The sequence below is a fragment of the Lonchura striata genome, chromosome 12 (genome assembly GCF_050655825.1).
Source record: "Lonchura striata isolate lonStrDom1 chromosome 12, ASM5065582v1, whole genome shotgun sequence".
Taxonomy (NCBI): domain Eukaryota; kingdom Metazoa; phylum Chordata; class Aves; order Passeriformes; family Estrildidae; genus Lonchura; species Lonchura striata.
The window spans coordinates 19,644,802-19,664,582 of NC_140714.1; the positions used below are offsets into that span (position 1 = coordinate 19,644,802).

The 19,781-nt window shown below is 44.6% G+C and overlaps 1 protein-coding gene across 7 annotated transcripts in view; it reads right to left on the reverse strand.

Moving 5' to 3' along the window:
* Nucleotides 1-19,781, reverse strand: part of RAF1 (Raf-1 proto-oncogene, serine/threonine kinase) — a 63,821-nt gene that overhangs the window by 34,226 nt on the left and 9,814 nt on the right. For 2 of the 7 annotated variants that reach the window (XM_021530453.4, XM_021530450.4), the window contains exon 1: nt 3,494-3,647. The exons of 2 other annotated variants lie outside the window; for them this stretch is intronic. The gene's annotated coding sequence lies outside the window, so the exon portion shown is untranslated. Of the gene's footprint in view, nt 1-3,493; nt 3,648-4,656; nt 4,728-19,781 lie in introns of those variants that run through there. 3 more of the 7 variants (XM_031505991.3, XM_021530452.4, XM_021530451.4) reach the window with 2 other exon arrangements.

The window sequence follows — 19,781 nt, forward strand, 5'->3', positions numbered from 1 at the left end:
TGTAAAGCTGAGCAAATGTTTCCACAACCTTACTCAATACACGGTGGATATATTTCATACTAGAAAATACCAAAGGGTTTTTGCATAAGCAATTAGACAAAGTCAATCAAAATCGGTACAGTGACGATGTAAACATGTCTGTTTACAAATTAAACTCATGTGAAAGTTACTGAAATCATGCTTCAATCACACTACCTGGTAAGTTATCTTTATTTTTTGCAAGTTTTCTTCTTGTTTTGATGACTTTTGTTGCTTCCCCAAATAAAGATCACTTTAACTTATGCAATTTGACGGTTTTATTATAAATAGAACTCTAAATACTATTTTTCATTACACACTCTTTAGGTTTCTGTGTTTCTAATTTAGAAGATGGTCCAGGAACTTACTTCTTATAACCATCCTGAACAATCATCCTGTTCAACCACTCATTTGCAGTCAGTTGTTTCCTGAACTGCCATGAAAGTTTTGGAAATGCAGCTGCACAAATGCCATTATCCTCATTCCCTGGGCAACTGGTGGTGGCCTCTCCTCCAGCAATTCTTGGGTATTTCTCATTGTTAAAGTTAGGCAGAGGCACAAAGAACAGGACATTCCCACAGGATACAGAAATAGGAAGGCAAGGCGTGGGGGAATCCCCTGCTCTCGGTCAGGGGGGGATCACGGCAGGAGCACATCCCCAGGAGGAGCCCAAGCCCACGGAAATCCCTGCCGGCCAGCTGGCAGCCGGGGAGGCAGGGCAGAGCCGTGACAAACGGGAAGGGGAGGAGCAGAACCCCGCGGGTGTCGGAGGGGTGCTGGAGGTGTGACAAAGGTGCGGCAAAGGGAACGACTCTGGCAGCACAAAAGGACAGGCTGCGCGCAGAGAGACCCAAATACCAACCTGCACTGAACTGCCCGAGTTCGTCGTGTGCTCTGCGAACTGAATTAGCAAAATAAAAACAGCTTAAACATCCTGTATCCACAACAGCAATTCAACTCCTGCACTGAATCTTGACTGAAGATTGGTTTTGGTTCCCATCTCCTGCAGGAGCCTGGAAACAAACAACTCTGAATTTAATGTTTTCCAACAGGGAAAACGTGGTTTCTTCTCAACTCCTGGTTTTCCAACAGCACAAAGAGCCACATAAATAATCTGGAGGGAGGAGGGGAGGAGATGTCCCAGAAGAAATTACTGCTGATGTAGCGTACCAAGAAGTGCTGACCAATTATTTCCGTGGGTCATGTTTGTGGTTCAGAAAATGAGTTATTTTAATGAGATATAGTAAGTTCAGGCCCTGAGACAGCAGTGACTTCATACGTAATTTGAACAGAATGCACGGTTGGCTAAGAATAAAAAATGGAAAAGGAATTAAACTGAAAAAAATAAGGTTTAGATCTTCTTTGGGAAAAAAATAGGCTTTTTTCCTGCCACTTCCAGCTTTTCCTTCAAAGCAGGTTAATCAGCAATGTTGCACAATAAGTTGTCTAGTCCTGAAAATATTAAGAATGGCAACAAACCGTATGAAAAACATATTCCAGGACTCTGAAAAGAACACTGCCCAAACCCAACGATGCTACTCCACTTCTGATTTAATAATCTAAGATCAAATTGCTTACTACATTAGCCAGTCACCATATTAATTTCTCACCATATTCATTTCATGAGCACACACAGAGATCCCTACATCTTTCATGATTAATTGCAGCCTCAGGGCTTGCCTGCAGAAAATTCTCATTAAGGCAAACCAAACTAAAGCCACTTCCATTCTGAGTGGGTGTCCCCAGAAGAGATTTAAGAGAATTGCCTGGAATTAACTCTCACATTCATCAACTCAATCTCTCATTTTGCACCAACACTGCAGACACCTCCTGAAGAATCAGCATGCCCATTCCAGTTTGGCACAATGCAGTGATCCTTCAGGCAAAAGCTGCAGCTGAGTTTTTCTGAAGCATTGAAATAAAAAACATCTTCAGATATATGGCTTCAGTTTTGGAAAGATTCTGAGTCTTACACCACTGTAGATCCTCCTGATTCTGCACACCCACAACCTGCAGCTGCAGCACAAACTGTGCTGCAGCAATCCCACCACAACTGGTTCTGCAGTCTCACTGGCCCAGCTGAAGCCCCTGCATTTATGGATGTCACTCCAAGGCTAAGAAGGAAAACAATTCTGCACAAGTTATTTGGCCTGTCACAGGCGAGGTGAACAACAGACAGCAGCAGGACCAGCAGGTTACTGATGAGTGTAGCCAGGCTGGAGATAAAGAGAGGCAGAAAGAGGACAGCCTGGGCTCTGCAGGAGCAGCACTGCTACACGCCAGGGCTGGACAGCTGACAAGGACTCAGGACACAGAATACTCTTACTCCTGTCTGCCAATGTCTAATGGATTTTAAGTTGCAAAAAATAACCAAGCGAGCAATTCAGACCAAAGAATGCCCGAGCAGAAAGAATTCCGTTGAGCTGATACACCTAAAGGCGTTTTCTCCTCCCAGTCCAGCAGACTGGGGATGACAATAACAGGAGGGTCAGGCAGCCCTGCTGGAAGCACAGGAGAGACAAAGCTACAGCATCACAGCGGGGACCCGAGGAGAGCGGGCCAACACAGCCCCGGCTGTGGGCAGGGCACGGCCCCAGCTGAGCGGGATGCTCATCCCACCGCTCATCCTCCCTGCACAGGGCACAGCCCCAGCTGAGCGGGATGCTCATCCCACCGCTCATCCTCCCTGCACAGGGCACAGCCCCAGCTGTGGGGATGCTCATCCCACCGCTCATCCTCCCTGCACAGGGCACAGCCCCAGCTGAGCGGGATGCTCATCCCACCGCTCATCCTCCCTGCACAGGGCACAGCCCCAGCTGTGCGGGATGTTCATCCCACAGCTCACCCTCCCTGCCCAGGGCACGGCTCGCCCAGCTGTGCGGGATGTTCATCCCACAGCTCACCCTCCCTGCCCAGGGCACGGCTCGCCCAGCTGTGCGGGCTGCCCATCCATCCCACTGCTCACCCTCCCTGCCCGGGCACGGCTCACCCAGCTGTGCGGGATGCCCATCCATCCCACTGCTCACCCTCCCTGCCCGGGGCACGGCTCACCCAGCTGTGCGGGATGTTCATCCCACTGCTCACCCTCCCTGCCCGGGCACGGCTCGCCCAGCTGTGCGGGCTGCCATCCATCCCACTGCACATTCCCCCTGCCCGGGGCACGGCTCGCCCAGCGCCGCGGGCCCACCCGCGCTGGCGCTGACAGGCGGCGGCCACGACCCAGCCCCGCTCCCCCCGACCTTCGCCCCGCCCCGGCCCTCTCGACAGCGATCCCCCGGCCCGGGCAATCCCCCCGCGGGGCGAAGCCGCCCGCTTCTCCCGCTTCTTCCCCCGTGTCCGCCGGGGCCGAGCGGCCGGGTCAGCGCGCCCGGGGCCGAGCCCGGAGCGGCGCCAGCGCGGAACGGAGCGCTGCAAGGAGAGGAAATACAGGGAGCGGTTCTCCCGCCCGGCCCGGGCGCTCCCCGGCCGCCCGTACCTGTGTCCCGGGCCCCCGGCGGGTCCCCCGCGCCCCGGTCCCGTCCGGCGCCGCTCGCTCCGCGCCTCAGAGAAAATGGCGGCCCCGCGCCCAGGCAGACATTTATCCCCGCCCATCGCGCGCTCGGCGCTCCACGCCGTGCCTGCGCCCGCCTGCCTGCCGCTCCCGCCCGCCCGCCTGGCGCGGGAGCGCCGAGCTGCCGATCGGCCGCCCCGCCGCCATTTGGGAGCGGCTGAGGCGCTGCTCGGGGAGGGAGCAGGGGGCGAAACAGGGATCCCAAGGGATCCCGGCGCCGCCTCCAGCCCTGCCCGTCACCCGGCCTGGGAGAGCGGCATGAGCGGGGGCTGGAGCGGGCGCCCCTCAGGGCACCGCTGTGCCGCCTCACAGGCACCGCCGCCCTCAGCTCCCGGGGCCGCCCCGCTGCAGCCCTGCCCCAGCCGGGCCCTCGGGAGTCTGACCGGGCACTAGAGAATGGAGCAGCCCCGCGGCGTGCACAGCGGAGCCCGGAGCACAGCCCGGAGCCCGGAGCAGAGCCCGGAGCTCGGAGCACAGCCCGGAGCACAGCCCGGAGCAGAGCCCTGAGCCCGGAGCACAGCCCGCATCCCTGAGCACAGCCCGGAGCACAGCCCTGAGCCCGGAGCAGAGCCCGGAGCACAGCCCAGAGCCCGGAGCCCGGAGCACAGCCCTGAGCCCGGAGCAGAGCCCGGAGCACAGCCCAGAGCCCGGAGCCCGGAGCACAGCCCTGAGCCCGGAGCACAGCCCGGAGCAGAGCCTTGAGCCCGGAGCAGAGCCTTGAGCCCTGAGCACAGCCCGGAGCAGAGCCTTGAGCCCGGAGCACAGCCCGGAGCACAGCCCGCAGCCCGGAGCACAGCCCGGAGCAGAGCCTTGAGCCCTGAGCACAGCCCGCAGCCCTGCGCACAGCCCGGAGCCCGGAGCGGAGCCTGGAGCCCGGAGCAGAGCCCTGAGCCCGGAGCACAGCCCGGAGCAGAGGTCTGAGCCCGCAGCCCGGAGCCCTGAGCCCGGAGCAGAGCCCGCAGCCCTGAGCCCGGAGCCCGGAGCCTGGAGCCCGGAGCAGAGCCCGCAGCCCTGAGCAGAGCCCGGAGCGGAGCCCGGAGCCGGGCGGGCAGCGCCGCCGTGCCTGGGCAGAGCCAGCCGTGTCCTACCTGTGCGCGGCCGAGGCCGGCTCTGCAGGGAGCAGCAGCGGTTCCCCAGGGGCGGAACGTGCTCAGGGGTGGGGTGTGAGCTACTGGGAAAGGTATCTGGGGAGAAATAAAGAAAGAAATAAAACCAAATAGCGTGCAAGCTCTTTCCCTGGAGGAGACAGGGACCAGCCGTCAGGCAGCAATCCCTGTGTGACTCTGCACAGCCTCCATAGAAAAGCAGGGACACCGAAGGGCTCTGCTCGCTGCTAACTCACTTATTTTAGCTTTGAAAACGTGCAGAATGGCACATCAAAATAGTATACAAATTAGCACCCCAAAATACAGCTTCTCAGGGTAGCGCTTGCAAAGGAAAACATTTCTCTTAGAACTGTTTTTAAAGAACATTACACACTTGCATCTACAGTCATGTAAGTTATATTAATTGTTAATTAAATAAGTGTTAGTCTAAAAAAGAGCCACCAGCAAAATTCTCAGCCTTATTTTGGATTTCTCTATGGAAGACAGTTCTGATATAAACCAAAACCTGAGTTTGGTTAAAGTCACATTAACCTCAGAGAGGCATAGCAAGGACAAGGAAAAAGCAGCACTGTTGGGTTTGCCTCTCCTAAGCAACAAATAGAAAAAAATCCCAAAACACAAGAGAGTCCTCAGGTCTCAGTGCCCCCCAGGAAGAGGTGGGGTTGCCAGGTAATAGGGGATTGGAATGGGGATGGCAACCAGGAACTCTGGAGGGCTGAAACAGAGGTTTCCATGACTAAAATGCTGTGATTCCCATTTGTTCTGAAAGCTACCACTGATTCCACTGTAATAATGCCTTCAATTTAGGGGACATTGCTAAAAGAAATACTTAAGCTTTTATAGCACCCTTTTACAAGACAAACCACACTGAGATCCCAGCTATTAAGAAAAGACCTTACTCTCTAATTTTCCTCATTTCCATTGCCATGGGCTCATACCTACCAGAAAACCAAATCCAGATCAAGGTGGTATCCACTGAGGGAAAAATTTTAAATCTAAATAATTCTCTTCAAATTCTTACAGAGTAACTTCTCAATATCACATTTCAACTGAACAAGTCCCATGATGCACAGATCCAGTTTATTTATACAACTTGAACAGGAGTCCATGTATCTGACTGCAAAACCTAGCCCTGGGGAAAAAAATACAAAAATATGGGGAAAATACAAAAATACACTCAAAGCAGTGTGTACGATAAATATTCACATGGCTTTAGACTAAGTATACCCATGTAATATGGGAGAGTAGTACAGATTTTAGCAAAATATGCAAAAGGATCTTCAAATACTATAATATAAAATATAAACACAATGAGGGGCTTGAAAAGAAGGAAGGAAAGGGGAAAAAACCAACTCAAGAAGAGGAGGTTTTGCCAAACACCTTTCATAAACTTTTAAACTTCTTTTAAGAGACCAGAACAGTGAAGGAGTGTAGTCATGGAGCAAATAAACACAGATCTGGAGGAAAGCAAGCCAGATTTCAGAGTTAAACAATGTAGCACATGCAAAGGAAGACAATAATTGCAAGAAAGAAACAGAAAAGCAAACAGGGAAACTGAAAAATTACAGAACTGAAGTAGAAGGGAAACAAAAACTGAACAAACTTTCCAAAATAAACTGAAAATTATCAGCATTCTTCCCGAGGCTGATCTGGTTTGTGTTTGTGGCGAGATGTTTAAAGTGTGAATGTGCAGGTATTGGACTTCCATTTGCCCAGGCATACAATCAGATCTTGCATTTTGGCCATCTGGAGGGTTCCTAATGTAGGAAAAGCAGTGATTAGAGGAGAATGAAAACCCTGGGCTTTGGGCTGTGGCATCAGCGTTATCCTGAGCTGTAAGCCCAGTCTGCCTGGGGAGCAATTCCCTTCCTCCAGTGGCTTTTCACACGGGCAAAGCCACCTCAGCCTCCTCATGGGAGGGATGCTCCCCATCTTTGAGAAGAGTTTTCACCCTGACTGCTGGGAAGGAGCATGGAAAAGTGAAACCTTTCCTTATTTGTGGTTATTCCATTTGCTGTGTGCAATATTCCTGTGTTCCCTGTCTTTAGTTGGGGGTTCTCCAAAAACATCCCAATATTTGAAGTGCTACCACGTAACTTTGATTGTATCCTTAATACCCCTAAGCCTCAGAAGAATGAGCAGCAAGAATTAGGAGTAGAATGCTGTCTGGGAAAAAGAAGAAATGCACATACACACTTTCTTATGGAATTTTGTGTATCAAATCTTCCTCCCTTCCTCCTCAAGCCATGGAGTGCTGTAGACAAACTTTGCCATTTTATCCAGACACAGTCCAAGCATTGTCCTTCTGCAAGGTTTGATTATGCTACAAATTATCCTCTTATTCCTCCATAAGTTGGTTTTTTGGGTTGTTTTTTTTGTTGTTGTTGTTCTTGTTTGTTTGTTTGTTTTTAGTAAGAGAACATTGCTTAGGAAAAAGTTTAAGTCAAGTGAGATACAAATGAAGTCCAGCATATAGAGACCATGAAGAAAGTGGCCTTGAACAAATCAAGCATTAGCAGCTAAAAGAGAAGCCAAATAAGGCATCTCTTATTTGTACAATGATGCATAAACTATTTATATTTTATCATCCAGCTGAAAGGCTTTATTATTTCCCTGTGTCACTAAAGTGTTCAAAGTAGTGGAAATATAATTTTTAGTTTGGGTTTTTCATGCACTGAGAATTTAAATCATATAAATCACCTTACAACAACAGGACACCTTATATATGAAGCTGTTAACAGTGGAGTTAACTTGTTTTGCTGAAATGAAAACCATTATTTTTGTTGCTTTGTCCTGAACAAATAATCAATTTTTTACTTTATTCATATCCAGCCAAAGGTGATTGCTGTTGGGCTGGTTACAGTGCATGCTCTTCTCACCCTGTACAGCAGCTTTTCAGTCAAATCTTGGGAGCCAAATCTCTGTCTTCCATATGGAAATATCTTTACTATAATCTATTAGGTGTTCATACTTATCTGGTTCTTGGGTGTCTTTCTATAAAATTAACAATAAATATGTTGGATGAAAATATCAATTATGTAGATTTTCAATACCAGTTTGTGTGGGAGCACTTCAGAGTATAAATTGAAACAGCTTTTCATTAAGCCTTGCAGTAATTAAATTATTCTGAGAGTGCATCTCTATAAACAGTAAACAACAATCTCTTACTGAAAAAATAAAGTTATATTAGCCCCTCCTCTTTGATAATTTTATGCTGAAGATTCTTAGATCTCTCAGGGAGCTCTGCAGCAGTTTATTTGCTGCAGAGGAGGAGTTGCAGGCAGCCTGTGGCCCTGCAGCTCTGCAGTCCCTGGCCTGGCTGTGTGCAGGGCAGCAGAGCTGCTGCCTCTCCCCTTTCAGGGCACTGCAATTTGCTTCCAGGAAAATTCAGGGCTCTGCACTTCCCCAGGAGTTCTCTCAGACTCCTCCAGACAGACTGAGCTCAGTGGCTTCCCTGGGTTTTAGATTCTCATTTGCAGCACTTCTGCCCAAGATTTAACTTTCCCCTGGTGTGACAAGAAGCTGGGAGGTGTAGGAGCGCTGCTCAGAGCTTTGAAACCCGAGCTGCCAAGTGCAGGTCCTGCTCGCAGCCAATTCTCCCCATCGCCCAGCCGATCCCCGAGTCCTCCTCTGCTGTTCCACACCGCGGTGCCCATTTGTTTGCACAGATAACTGAGAAAAAAGCAAACAGAAAATATCCCTAAAGGCACGTGGCTTCAAAGTGCTCTCTGTTGTGTCTGATGGGTACAAATTTATTTTATCAAGTGACTAAAACTGGTTTTTCCCCATGGCTGGAAATGTGTTGGAGGAATAGCAGTTAAATTCCAGATAATTTTGGAAAGGACTGGGAGCCTGGGTAAATCTCATTTCAGAACACAGACAGTTTCAAAGAGCACAAGACAAATGCACCAGGTCAGTTGGGGTAGCACTGGATACTGAGAATATCAAAGCATGAAAATAATTTTAGAATAATGTCTTATAAATTTAATGTGGTGATGTTGAGCCAATGAGTGGCACCTGCACAGGGAATAAAAACTTAATCTGAATAAGCATTATTTGAGCTCCAAAAAGAGGACACATTTTTTAAAAACTAAAAATCTAGGCTATAATTTGTGTCTATTTGAACAGTCATTCCAACTGCAGAGACAATAAATACAGCACTTTGATTTACACGTGTATTCTATTTTTGAAACCTAACCAAACTGGTTTATTTGGTTTATTTTGACTTTCTGAAAAAGTCTAACCACAACAAAATCTCTTCAGAGCTAGGTACTACAGTTTAAAAATAACAAAGCATAAATAGCTCTTTCCTGACAAACATTTTTAGAAGCCAGCCTGAACATATAATGAAAACTTTTCTTCAGCAGAGCAATTACACCTGATAGAGAGCTACATGAAGGATTTGTCACCTGATAAATGACATTAAGCTGTGCATTGACAATTTCTCATGGCCACTGAACTCCACTCAATTCTTAGTTTCTCTCCAAGCAGAAGAATTACAGCTCTTCATTGTAATAACATAGAGGATGACAGCAACATTTCATTTTCCTGCAAGGAATCCTGAGTAAGGAATGAGTAGTGACAGAGTAGGATTGGAGGCTGCTATCAGACTGTAGCTGAAAAATACACAAACCTTCCTTTATCTCTTCACAGATCATTTTTGTTCTGTTTCTTCATCAAAAACCCAAGTGGTTTTTTTATAGTTCTGGTGAGAAGCGTGCTCTCAGTGTGATGTGTTTGTACAGAAAGCCTCACTCCTGCCCTGCTCACGTCACCCTCGGCTTTCAGCAAAGGCAGATTCCAGAGACAAGGAAACCCAGAGCAGGCAGTGAATCCATCCTACTGCTCTGCAGCTCTGCTGTTACCAGATAGCACAGCTAATTAACATGTGTCTATAAGGTCATAAATACCTGCATCACTCAAAGGTTCATGCAGGCAGCACAAAGACAAAAGTCCATTTTAGCCATGTGCCTGCATTCTTGCACTAAGGGAAATTCAACTCTCATTACCTGGATTCTGGTGCAAAAAGCAATGCAAAATAAGAAAAAAAACTGTCTGGCTTTCAGCTCCAGCCTATTTATCCATTGTCTTTCAAGTTCATCTCAAACATTGGGATAAACAAAGATAGGTGATCAAAGGGCTGCATTACTTTTGGCAACACACCTCTGTTGTAGCCAGCCTTTGAGTCTTGTCCTCCATGTCCTACAGAGCAATCTGTGCTTTGAGGGCCAGGACAATTAAAAATCATGTTGCAAGCACCTGCCTTGAACAGCAGAGCACTGATGAAGATGTGCCAGCAGGGCAGGATTTTGGGATTTTGGCCGTGCAGCTGCTGAGGGTTGGTGGCTGTACAAGGGGAAGTTCTTCCCAGCCCTGTGCAGAGCACAGAGCATTCCAGAGCTGCACTGGGGGAAATTGCACTCTGGGCTGATGGACACATCCTGCACAGGGCTTAGCACTGCTCTGTCACAGCACAAGGCATCAGGACATTCCCCCTGGGGAGCTCTAACATGACACACCAGTGTAGCTGTGCAATTTTTAAAACCTTCCCTACGTGTATGGCTCATTTGGTGTCTGATGATAAAGGTGGGGGATGTTTTTGTCAGATGTTTCATTCATTAAGGACTTTTTTGCTGTTGCACATTCATTTCTTAGACTGGCCAGTAGTAATCAGGTTGATGATATATATCAGGATATACTTCTGCTTCAATAAAAAAGTCAACTCTGATTAAATGAATGATGATGTTCACTTTGGTCTTGTTTTTGAACAAACTTCTCTTTTAATTTCTTTTTGCAAGATAATAAAAACCCAAAACAATGCTATGAGCAAAACAAGTAAATTACTTGAGCAGTAATTAGCAAAGACATCAGGCCAAAGGAATGCAAACATACAAGTCTGCTGGAGCTCAGAGGAGAGCCCAGTGTGCTGCGTTAGGAGATTTGTTCCATCTCTCAGCAACTGCACAGAAATGAGTGTGGACATGCCTGCTCATACCTGAGTATTTTTAATACTTTGGAGATACACATCTAATACTCACAGGTATTCACATTCATTTATTCAGACATTCCTCACCTCCAAACCTATTTCTGGTGGAGACAGAAGCTTTGCATCAAATTATGCAAGGCTTTCTTCTGCCCTCCACAGAAATGGAACAGTGACACAAGAGCTTGAGTAACTGCTGGAACATCATTGCTGAGACATCCATTTGATTCGATAGTGAAGCCAAAGAAATACCACAAAAGCAAAATATAGAGCAAGCTAAAGCCTTTGCTTTTCATGCAGCAAGTATTTGTAACTTGGAATAATTGGTTCTATGTTCACACACTAAATTCTAGACAGGAAATGAAAAAAAAAAGGGGGGTTCCCCCCCTTTATCACATACAGAGTGTAATGGATGGAAAGGAATAGCAATGCTCTGTTGCTAGAATGTAATTATGTATTTAGTAATAATCCCACCTTGGGGTTTGATGGCTTCAGCATGCCCCCATGGCAGATCTTACATGGATTCCATGCTATCACCTGAATTCTGAGCAGTGCTCCTGCAGGGTCCCAGGCACTGGGGCTCTCTGCTGGCTCTGGAATTGCAGGAAAGCCAAAGCTGTCCTGAGGCAGGGAGGGTGAAACTCCCAGGCATTATTTCCATCTGGGAGGTTCCGTGCTGAGACATCTCCCCAGGACACACCTGACAGATTCATCTCTTTCAAGGCTGTCTTTTGAAAATAAACCAAGGTGGATTTTCTCCTCCTCTTGTGAAAACCTCATCCTTGTAAATAAGGAACAGCAGAATCAAAAATACCTTATGCTGAGGCAGGCAATCTTCAGATGCTTTGCCCCAGCACTCTCTGGGTAAATTATCTAACTTCTTATAGCTTTCAGACTTCAAAATTACCTATTCAAAATAATTTTTTGTGTGAAACATTCAGTACAAAGCAATAAATTATTTCCTCAAGAAATGGATTTTGATGTATCAAGTTTTCAAGTAGGATCATGCTCTTGGCTGATAAGAATGCAAGGAAAATTATTTGCCTTCTTTTTTCCCCCCTCTCCCTCTTCATTTATCTTTTGATAACAGTCAACTGCACTTATTCTTAAAGAAGTATTGATGGTTACAGCCATGGTTTTATTAAAAATAAAAATTGCATAATTTATATGCAAATGTAATAATATTTAAAATATAATACACATATATGTATTATTATATATTAAATATATATATATTTTTAATTCACCTCTGCTTTGTTTATACCAGGAGAGTTCTGGATATTTCCATTACAACCAAATGCCTAAATTCATGTTTTTAGTGGTAACGAAGTATATTACTGAGATTGTATAAAGCAGACCTACTCAAGAGGAATTGCCATTTCTGGAGCAATCCTTGGAAGTCTTTGAGTAAGGATAAGAAATAGGACCCCTTCTCCTCTTTGACATAATAAAATATCACAAATTTATTTCGTTTAATATGATGTAATTCACTTGAGTATTTAACTTAAGCAGGTGGAAAATCCTAGTTTCTCTTAGGGAGAGGAAATAGACTCAAGTGATTAAAAGTCTTTGGTTACTTTTCCTGGTAGCTTTTTGTTGCTTGTTTTTGCAGGAAGTTAAGAATTCTCTGAGGAAAGCTCTGAGCTCTTTGTGTGGCTTTGTGAGTAATGGAAAGAATTTACACAAAATATGCCACTGCTGTGTAGTGATATGGAACAATAAATAATAAAATAGGCAAGAGGTAGGAATTGCTCAGACTCCCTTTCTATAAAATCCCTCTTCCTAGAGGGAAGTGCAACTGCTGTAGAGCAACTCATATGAAACAGCTGGGATGATAATTGCCAAGGAAGGCTGCTTTGGAATTTGGCAAGGAGCCACGATGTCCTAATTACCTTTACTTTGCAGTTTTTGGTCTGAAATAGCTGGTATTGTAGAATTCACTAATCCAGAGTAATTGGGATTGTTTGCTGCAGCAGAAAGCTGGGCAGGCTTTCAAAAAATAACAATTACTGAAAGTACTATTTTGGAAAAGACAAGGCAGCTGAATCCTAGGTAGCTGAAGTTGAGCAGCATTATAAATAATCCTTTATGAAATTAACAATTTGTTCTTATGAAAATTGGCAGTTTTCCATTCAATACCATGTTCCTCACTGAAGGAACAGCAGTTCAAAGAGAACTTTTATCACAGAAAGCAAGAATATGGAATTATCCTTCCACAGCAACTCAATGCAGCAGAAAACTTTCAAAGCAATAACCCGTATAAATACCATTCTTACCACAACTATTCACTACAAGGCATAACAGCCCTGCTCTTTATTAGCATTTTCAAATTAATGATTGTCATTAGGAAAGGCAGTGTGAAGCATAATTCACTCCATGATGAAGCAGCTGCTGCTGTGTGCCATACATCTGCCTTCTAACAGCCCCAACTGCTGGGCTTTTAGTTTTATCCACTTCCCCTGAGGTGGATATTGCGATTTCCTCGCTGATATTCCCACTGTTATCAGGCAGCAGGATCAATGTCTGCCCGAGCTGCTGCCACCCAAGAGCTCCCACCAGGAGAGCCAGCTGGGCTCCCCTGCACAGGGCTCACAGGATTCAGCTAAAATAATTTGGTGAGTAATTCTTACTGGTCTCACACGATCAGACAGATTAACTGAGTCAGGCTTCAAGTTTCCTTAAAGAACTTTGAATTTTTTGGCTCAATTTCCAGGCACAAGCAGGAGCAGTATGAGTGGAACCTCCTCACAGGTGATGGGCTTACAGCAAGGCACAGGTCTGACCAGCAGTTCATGGCTTTGTTAAAAGGTTCAAGTTTCCCTCTGCAGCAGTGAGAAAGCCAAGATTTAGTCAAAAAAAAAAGGAGAAAAGCAGTGTTTGGTTAAATTCTCTGAACATCATCTTTTCCTCTGTGAATCAAAAGTAGGAGCAGTGCTGTGCTTTAGGGCTGAGGTGCAGATTAACAGTACATGGACCTGTAATTATATCCTGAGTAAATGGGATTGTTCTGCTGCAGCAGAAACCTGGGCAGTCTTTCAAAAAAATAAGAACATACTGAAGATAGCATTTTGTAAAAGACTTTGCCAAGGCTGTAAAATCCAAAGGGTGCCAAAGGCACAGCCCCTTTTCCCCTTGCAGCCCTCTCTGCCCTCTCACTCACACCGAGTCAGGTTTTTGGTTTTTTCTTTATTTCTTTTTCCTGCCTGACACCAGCCCAGCTCTCCTTGAGCAAGGCCAGGGCAGGCTGAGGTGTGCAGGGACTGGAATCTCCCCATTTGGCAGCAGCCCACGAGTTTCTGGCTGGGAACCTGCAGCCTGAGCAGCTGGAAACTGATCCCACAAAGAGCAGCTTTTGCATATGTAAAGTGGATCTCAAAGGGCAGCCCTGCTTACTCAGCTGTTTATCGCACTCACATGAGCAACAATATCTTTAGATACAGTCAGAGCTGAAGACGTTAATTATTTTTTCATCTATTGTTCAAAATTCCATATACATTGTAATTAATTTACCTGCCACAGGTATTGGCTGGTTTGAGGAAAGCCCATGTGATTTCTTCAAAATGTTATAGAAAATAACAACAGGAGTTGGAAGGCAAGAAAATGTGCTGATAAACAAAATTTTCAAGATACTTGAGACTAAAAGACATTGAAAAAGTGCAATATTAGCCGATGAAATTGTTGATTACACGTTATTGAAGTGGATGCAAAGCAACAGTCTAGGAAAAGACAACCTAAATTAAACTCTGTGTGTGTGTTACAGTCAGGGGTTCTGGTTCAGCTCTTGTCAGCCAGATAAAGACAGGTGAGATTTACTGGGAAGAGCTGCCTAAAAATGCCTGCTGAGTGCTCAGCTATGGCTAAAACAAGAAACACACAGGAGTTTAGGATGGGAGAGAGATGACAACAAAACAGAAGAGTGGATTTACTTAAATTGCAGAATGGAAGGATGTGCCCACATTTTGAACACAGCATGGTGTTCCTGCACTGCCATTTATATATAACAAAATTCAGAGGAAGAGAAAAGAGCACCAGGGATTTAGTGAGATATTAACCAGCATGAGAAGCAACTGAAGGCATCAGGACTCTTCAGCTGGGGAGAAAAAAGGATGAGAGAAAAAATAAAGGTATTTTCATAAGACAAGCACCTCTCACATGCCTCATCCTGCAGGGACTGAGAAGATTTGAGTAAGAAATGGAGAAACTCACAGAACAGGGGCTGTGCTGGGTGTTTGTAGATATTCTCTATCAAACCATGGCAAATGCAGTGTCAGGGATCAGGCAGGGTGCTGCATGCAAACACAAAGTTTAATTTTCTCCCTATGGCCTCCAGTGTTGTCACAATCCATGAAAGGTCTTCCTGAATTGAAAGCTGATTTTCTGTTTCTGGACATTTTAAATTATTTTATTATTTCTCTAAATTGCCATTTGGGATTTGCGTATGGCTTGCTATGATTTTATATTTGAAATACCAGAGCCAAGAGCTTTTAAATTGTCATTTAGAAACAACTTGCATTGTGACAAATTGCTTCTTGGCAGCTAATCTTGCTCTTTGTTTATCCTGTTTAGATTTGGAGGGAAAGATCCTTTTAGGTTTTAGTTTTTTGGGTTTTTTTAAAATAAAAATCTCTAGATTATATTTGAGTCTTTGAACAACCTGCAAGCATTTTATCCTTTTAGCTGTTACTTCAATATGCAGAGATTGATAAAATCAATCATCTATTCTTGAAAAATAAGTAATGTATTAGTAATACACATTACATGTGCACCTCCTAATTTGAGAAGTATTTAGGACATGAGATTTAGATGCAGATCCAAATGTTCCAGAGCTGTTGGAATCTGGATCTGCTAAACCAGGACAGCCTAGGATGTTCCACATAATTATTGCCCAGCTTTAGTGATGCTCTGGTTCCCTGCCACAATCCTGGAGAGCACATTTTGCCATGCTTGACCTTTGCTTAATGAAGTAGGATAAACACAGAGTTGTTCCTCCAACACAGAAAAAATACCAATATGGCATGTCAATATTTAGGACTATTTTGAAAGTACAGCAGAAAACCCACGTGGTTGAATTGGAAGGGTTAAAAAGCTGTGCTGTACAAAAATTCTACAAATAACTTGAAAATCCTTGACAGGTAGATCCCAAAGAAACATTTGGGGGGTTAATTCTGGGATAAAGGTGCACAGAGTATATAAAAAGATGTTGAACTCAGAGTTTTTGTTTATATGGAGCTTGGCAACACAAAGCCCCATGAAAGTGTACAACATGTTTTTAAAAAGCAAGTTTAAAGGGTTGTCATCCCAGACTTCTCACAAATAAATAAAAGTATGAAAATAAAAAAAGAGAGAGGATGGGAGAAGAAAGAGGAACATTTTCCCCTGCAGGTTTTCTGGAGAGAACAGCAGACTCAACCCAACAGACAGATTGTAGAAAGCCAGGCTTAAAAGAGAAGTAAAATACAGAACTCTGCAGTAAAAAAAAAACAAACAAAAAAAAAAACAACACAAAAAAAAACCCCAGAAGTTCCCCAACTAAATAAATGTTCAGTGCTAAAATTTATCAGCCTGCTTCTAGGAACTCAGTGATATCACCACAGGCTACAAAAATAACCTCCAAGGAGTCACATGGGGTGATGTCATGTGAATGTGGAATAAATCCTTGCTTTTTTTTAACTGAAAAATTTATATTCAGCCAAACTCGAGGAAAAAGCACAGAGCAACACCGAGGGCAGTGGGCCAGGTCAGGGGAGTTCAGCTCTGCCCTCCTGATGCTCCAGCTGTGCCCTGTGGCAGGACAGAGAAATCCCTGCGTGGCAGTGATGGCAACACCTCTATTTCTGATTAAATGCACCATCACAAAGCCTCTGAATTCCTGCTGCTCCTGGAGAATGGAAATGGAGTGTCCGGCACCCCACGCCGGGGTCCTGCCCTCAGCAAGGCTTCTCAAACTCAAAGGAGTTTTTATTTTCTCTCATATGCAGGAAACAAAGGTACCCAGGAAATCAGGGTGCAGCACAGGGCAGTGATGGCGGGCCAGCCTGTACCCCCACAGAAACCTGCTGCAGGACAAGGTTTTCCAAAACCTGAAGTATTTCCAAGGGCCTTTATTAAAAATATGATCCTAAGTCATTTCTAAGTGAGCCAGAAAGAAAATACAATTACTTTTGATACTTCCATTAGAATATATTGGAAAAGACCAGAGTGCTGAGCTGTTACTGGTTAAATATAATAATAAAAAAAATTAGAATATACTGGAAAGACCAGAGTGCTGAGCTATGACTGGTTAAAAATAACAAAAATATAATTCAGAATACACTGGAAAAGACCAGAGTGCTGAGCTGTTACTGGTTAAATATAATAATAAAAAAAATTAGAATATACTGGAAAAGACCAGAGTGCTGAGCTGTGACTGGTTAAAAAGAATTTAAAAATACAACAAATGTTGTGATTTCCATTAGAAAATACTGGAAAAGACCAGAGTGCTAAGCTGGTTAAAGATAACTAATGGCTGGATGCAGTGTGTTAATCACTGATGGCAGCAGAGAACATCATTCCATAGCCCTGCTGTATGACATCATTGGCCAAGTGAGTATTTCTAACCACATGAGAGAAGTATTTCTCCTTCCAGCATGGAATATGGCCAGAAAAAGGAAAAAAAAGTTTTAAGATGTCCTTTATGAAAAAAGCCAACAGAGTGGCTCTGCTGTGAGCTGAACGTGACGTGCCAGGTCCATCTTTTAGAACTGATCTTGAATTTAAATCAGCTCCTAAATTCTGCATTTGTCCCACATGATGAGAGCAGTGAGGAGCTCAGCACCAGCCTCGTGTGGCTGGAGGCTGGCACAGCTCCTGCCTGGTGAAGTTACTCTCATTACCCAGCTCCAGCAGTTCCAGCTTCCCTTTCTACCTGAATATTCGAGTCTGATGCTTTGTGCCACTTAATTCTCTTCATAGAGCTGTGTGTTACTAAGGAAATATTGTGGTTTTAAGACAGCATGCACAATAAAAATATACACAACAATATCATGGCAAATTTTAGATGATAATGAGCCAACTACAAAGGCTTTGGATTTAAAGCAGAGAAGGGCTCAAATTGTGTCTCCACCAGAAACCACTTAGCCAAGTCACTCAAGGGAGTAATTGAAATTAGCAGATCTTAAATGTTTTACTGGCTCTGAGATTAAGTTAAAAGCAATAAAGAGATTTCCAAGAATGGCAAAATGACTTTGTTAGTGATAGTGGGAACCAGTTGGGAAATAGTGTGAAGTAACAAGGAATAAAAAAGGAATTATCTGGTTTCATACATCTGGAGCTTCCAAAGCATCAAATCAGAGCTGTGAGATCACACTAAAATAAAAACAGATAACCCTGTTTAGTACTGTTTGTTGCTCTCCCTCTGTGCCCAGAAGATAAGGGGATATCTGATTATGACCACCACTCTCAGGTCACATTCAAGAGTTCCTCAGTGCCCCACGTTCACTCTGGGTTATTCTCTTCTGTCCCAGCCTTGCTGCTGCTTGCAGTGTGCAGCAAGAGGAAATCAGCATTTCACAGGGGTCCTGTCCTGGCCTGAGCTGGGCTCAAACCCCCAGAGCAGCTGGAGCTTCTCAGACCCTCCCAAGAGCCAAGCCCATCCTCACATGACCCAAGGAAGTCACAGGACACGGTGACACTGGGCTGAAAGGCAGAGCTGGAGCCTCCAGTTCTGCCACGTGTCCCTGGATTTGGGCTTTGTGTGAGGGGCTCTGGGAGAGCCACTCAGGGCAGCTCCCACACCTCTGGTAGCTGGTTTTTATTTTGTTGTTTGTTTGTTTGTTTGGTTGGTTGGTTGGTTTTTTGTTTTTTTTTTGTTTGTTTGTTTGTTTTTGTTTGTTTGTTTGTTTTGCTTATTTTGGGGGGTTTGGTTTTTTTTTTCTTTTCTGTGGGGGGGTTTGTTTGGTTTTGGTTTGCTTTGCTTCTTTTTGTTTGGGTTTGATTTTTTTTTTCTTTAAGTCTCTCCTGATGGAACTGGTTTACTTTGTATAAATATACAAAAATAAGAGAAAAATCCTGGAACTTCTTTGTTCAGAGCAATTGGCCTAGACTATGTGATGATTTGGAATGAAGGGACGCCTCATCTAAACCAGAAACATTGAATTAGAGCTTTGAGACCTTCCCGTACAAAATCTTCACCAAAATAAATTGGTTTCCATGCAAAACTTTGAACTTTCCATGCAAAACTGGGTGTGAATCTTATTTTCCAATGAAAAAGCATTTTGTCAAAAAGATCCTTGATGAGTTCTTTTTCTGAAGAAATACTTTTTGAGTAATCACTCTGTAGGCCAAGGAAATAGTTGAAAATCATGAGCTTCATCAGTGTCATCCAACATGCAATTTTATGTAAGTGATTAACTTGACAAACACACAGAATATTCTCCACTGGCTTGCAGCTATTTTCAGGCAGCTGCAATTTATTGATGAGTGGTCTTTGCATATGAATAGATTTTGATCTGTGCATAACTAATTTCTACTTCTGAAAGAGATTTAACATCTTTTGCTTCCTGCTAGAAAGCAATTATAGTTTCTGTGGACAATTCAGCATGGAACACTACCCTTAGATTGGAAGCTGGGTTTCATTCTCCACTTGTTTGCTTTTGATATTGCCCAATAAATTCCACTGAGGCAGAATCTTAAAGGCCCATCAAGTGATAATTTATGGGACTCTGAGCACTGAAATTAGAGGAACACAAGAGATTCTGAGTGTTTTGTATTATCTTTGTGCTCACTTCAAACCAGATACATGAAGAGGCTTTTTGCAGTTGAATGCTCACAAATTCTGCTCCACTGCAAGAGAAGATGTGAATACAAAATGGCCCTGGCAGGTTTTGCACATGGAGATGGAGTTAAAGCAAAAGTCACTATGAAAGCCAGCCTAGAAAGCAGCTTTAGTGCACACAGCTGTCTGGGGGTGCAGTGCCAGATGTGGCTGAGGTGGGGGGTTCTACTGCCAGCTGTTAGAACCAGCTGGGGCAGTTCTCTGCTGTTCTTTGGGCAGTTTTCTTTATCTCTCCCACAGCCAATCCTCCCTCCAGGAGATCTCTGCTGTTCATGGCCACTGAGTGTCCCTGCATGGCTGAGAAAATTCCAT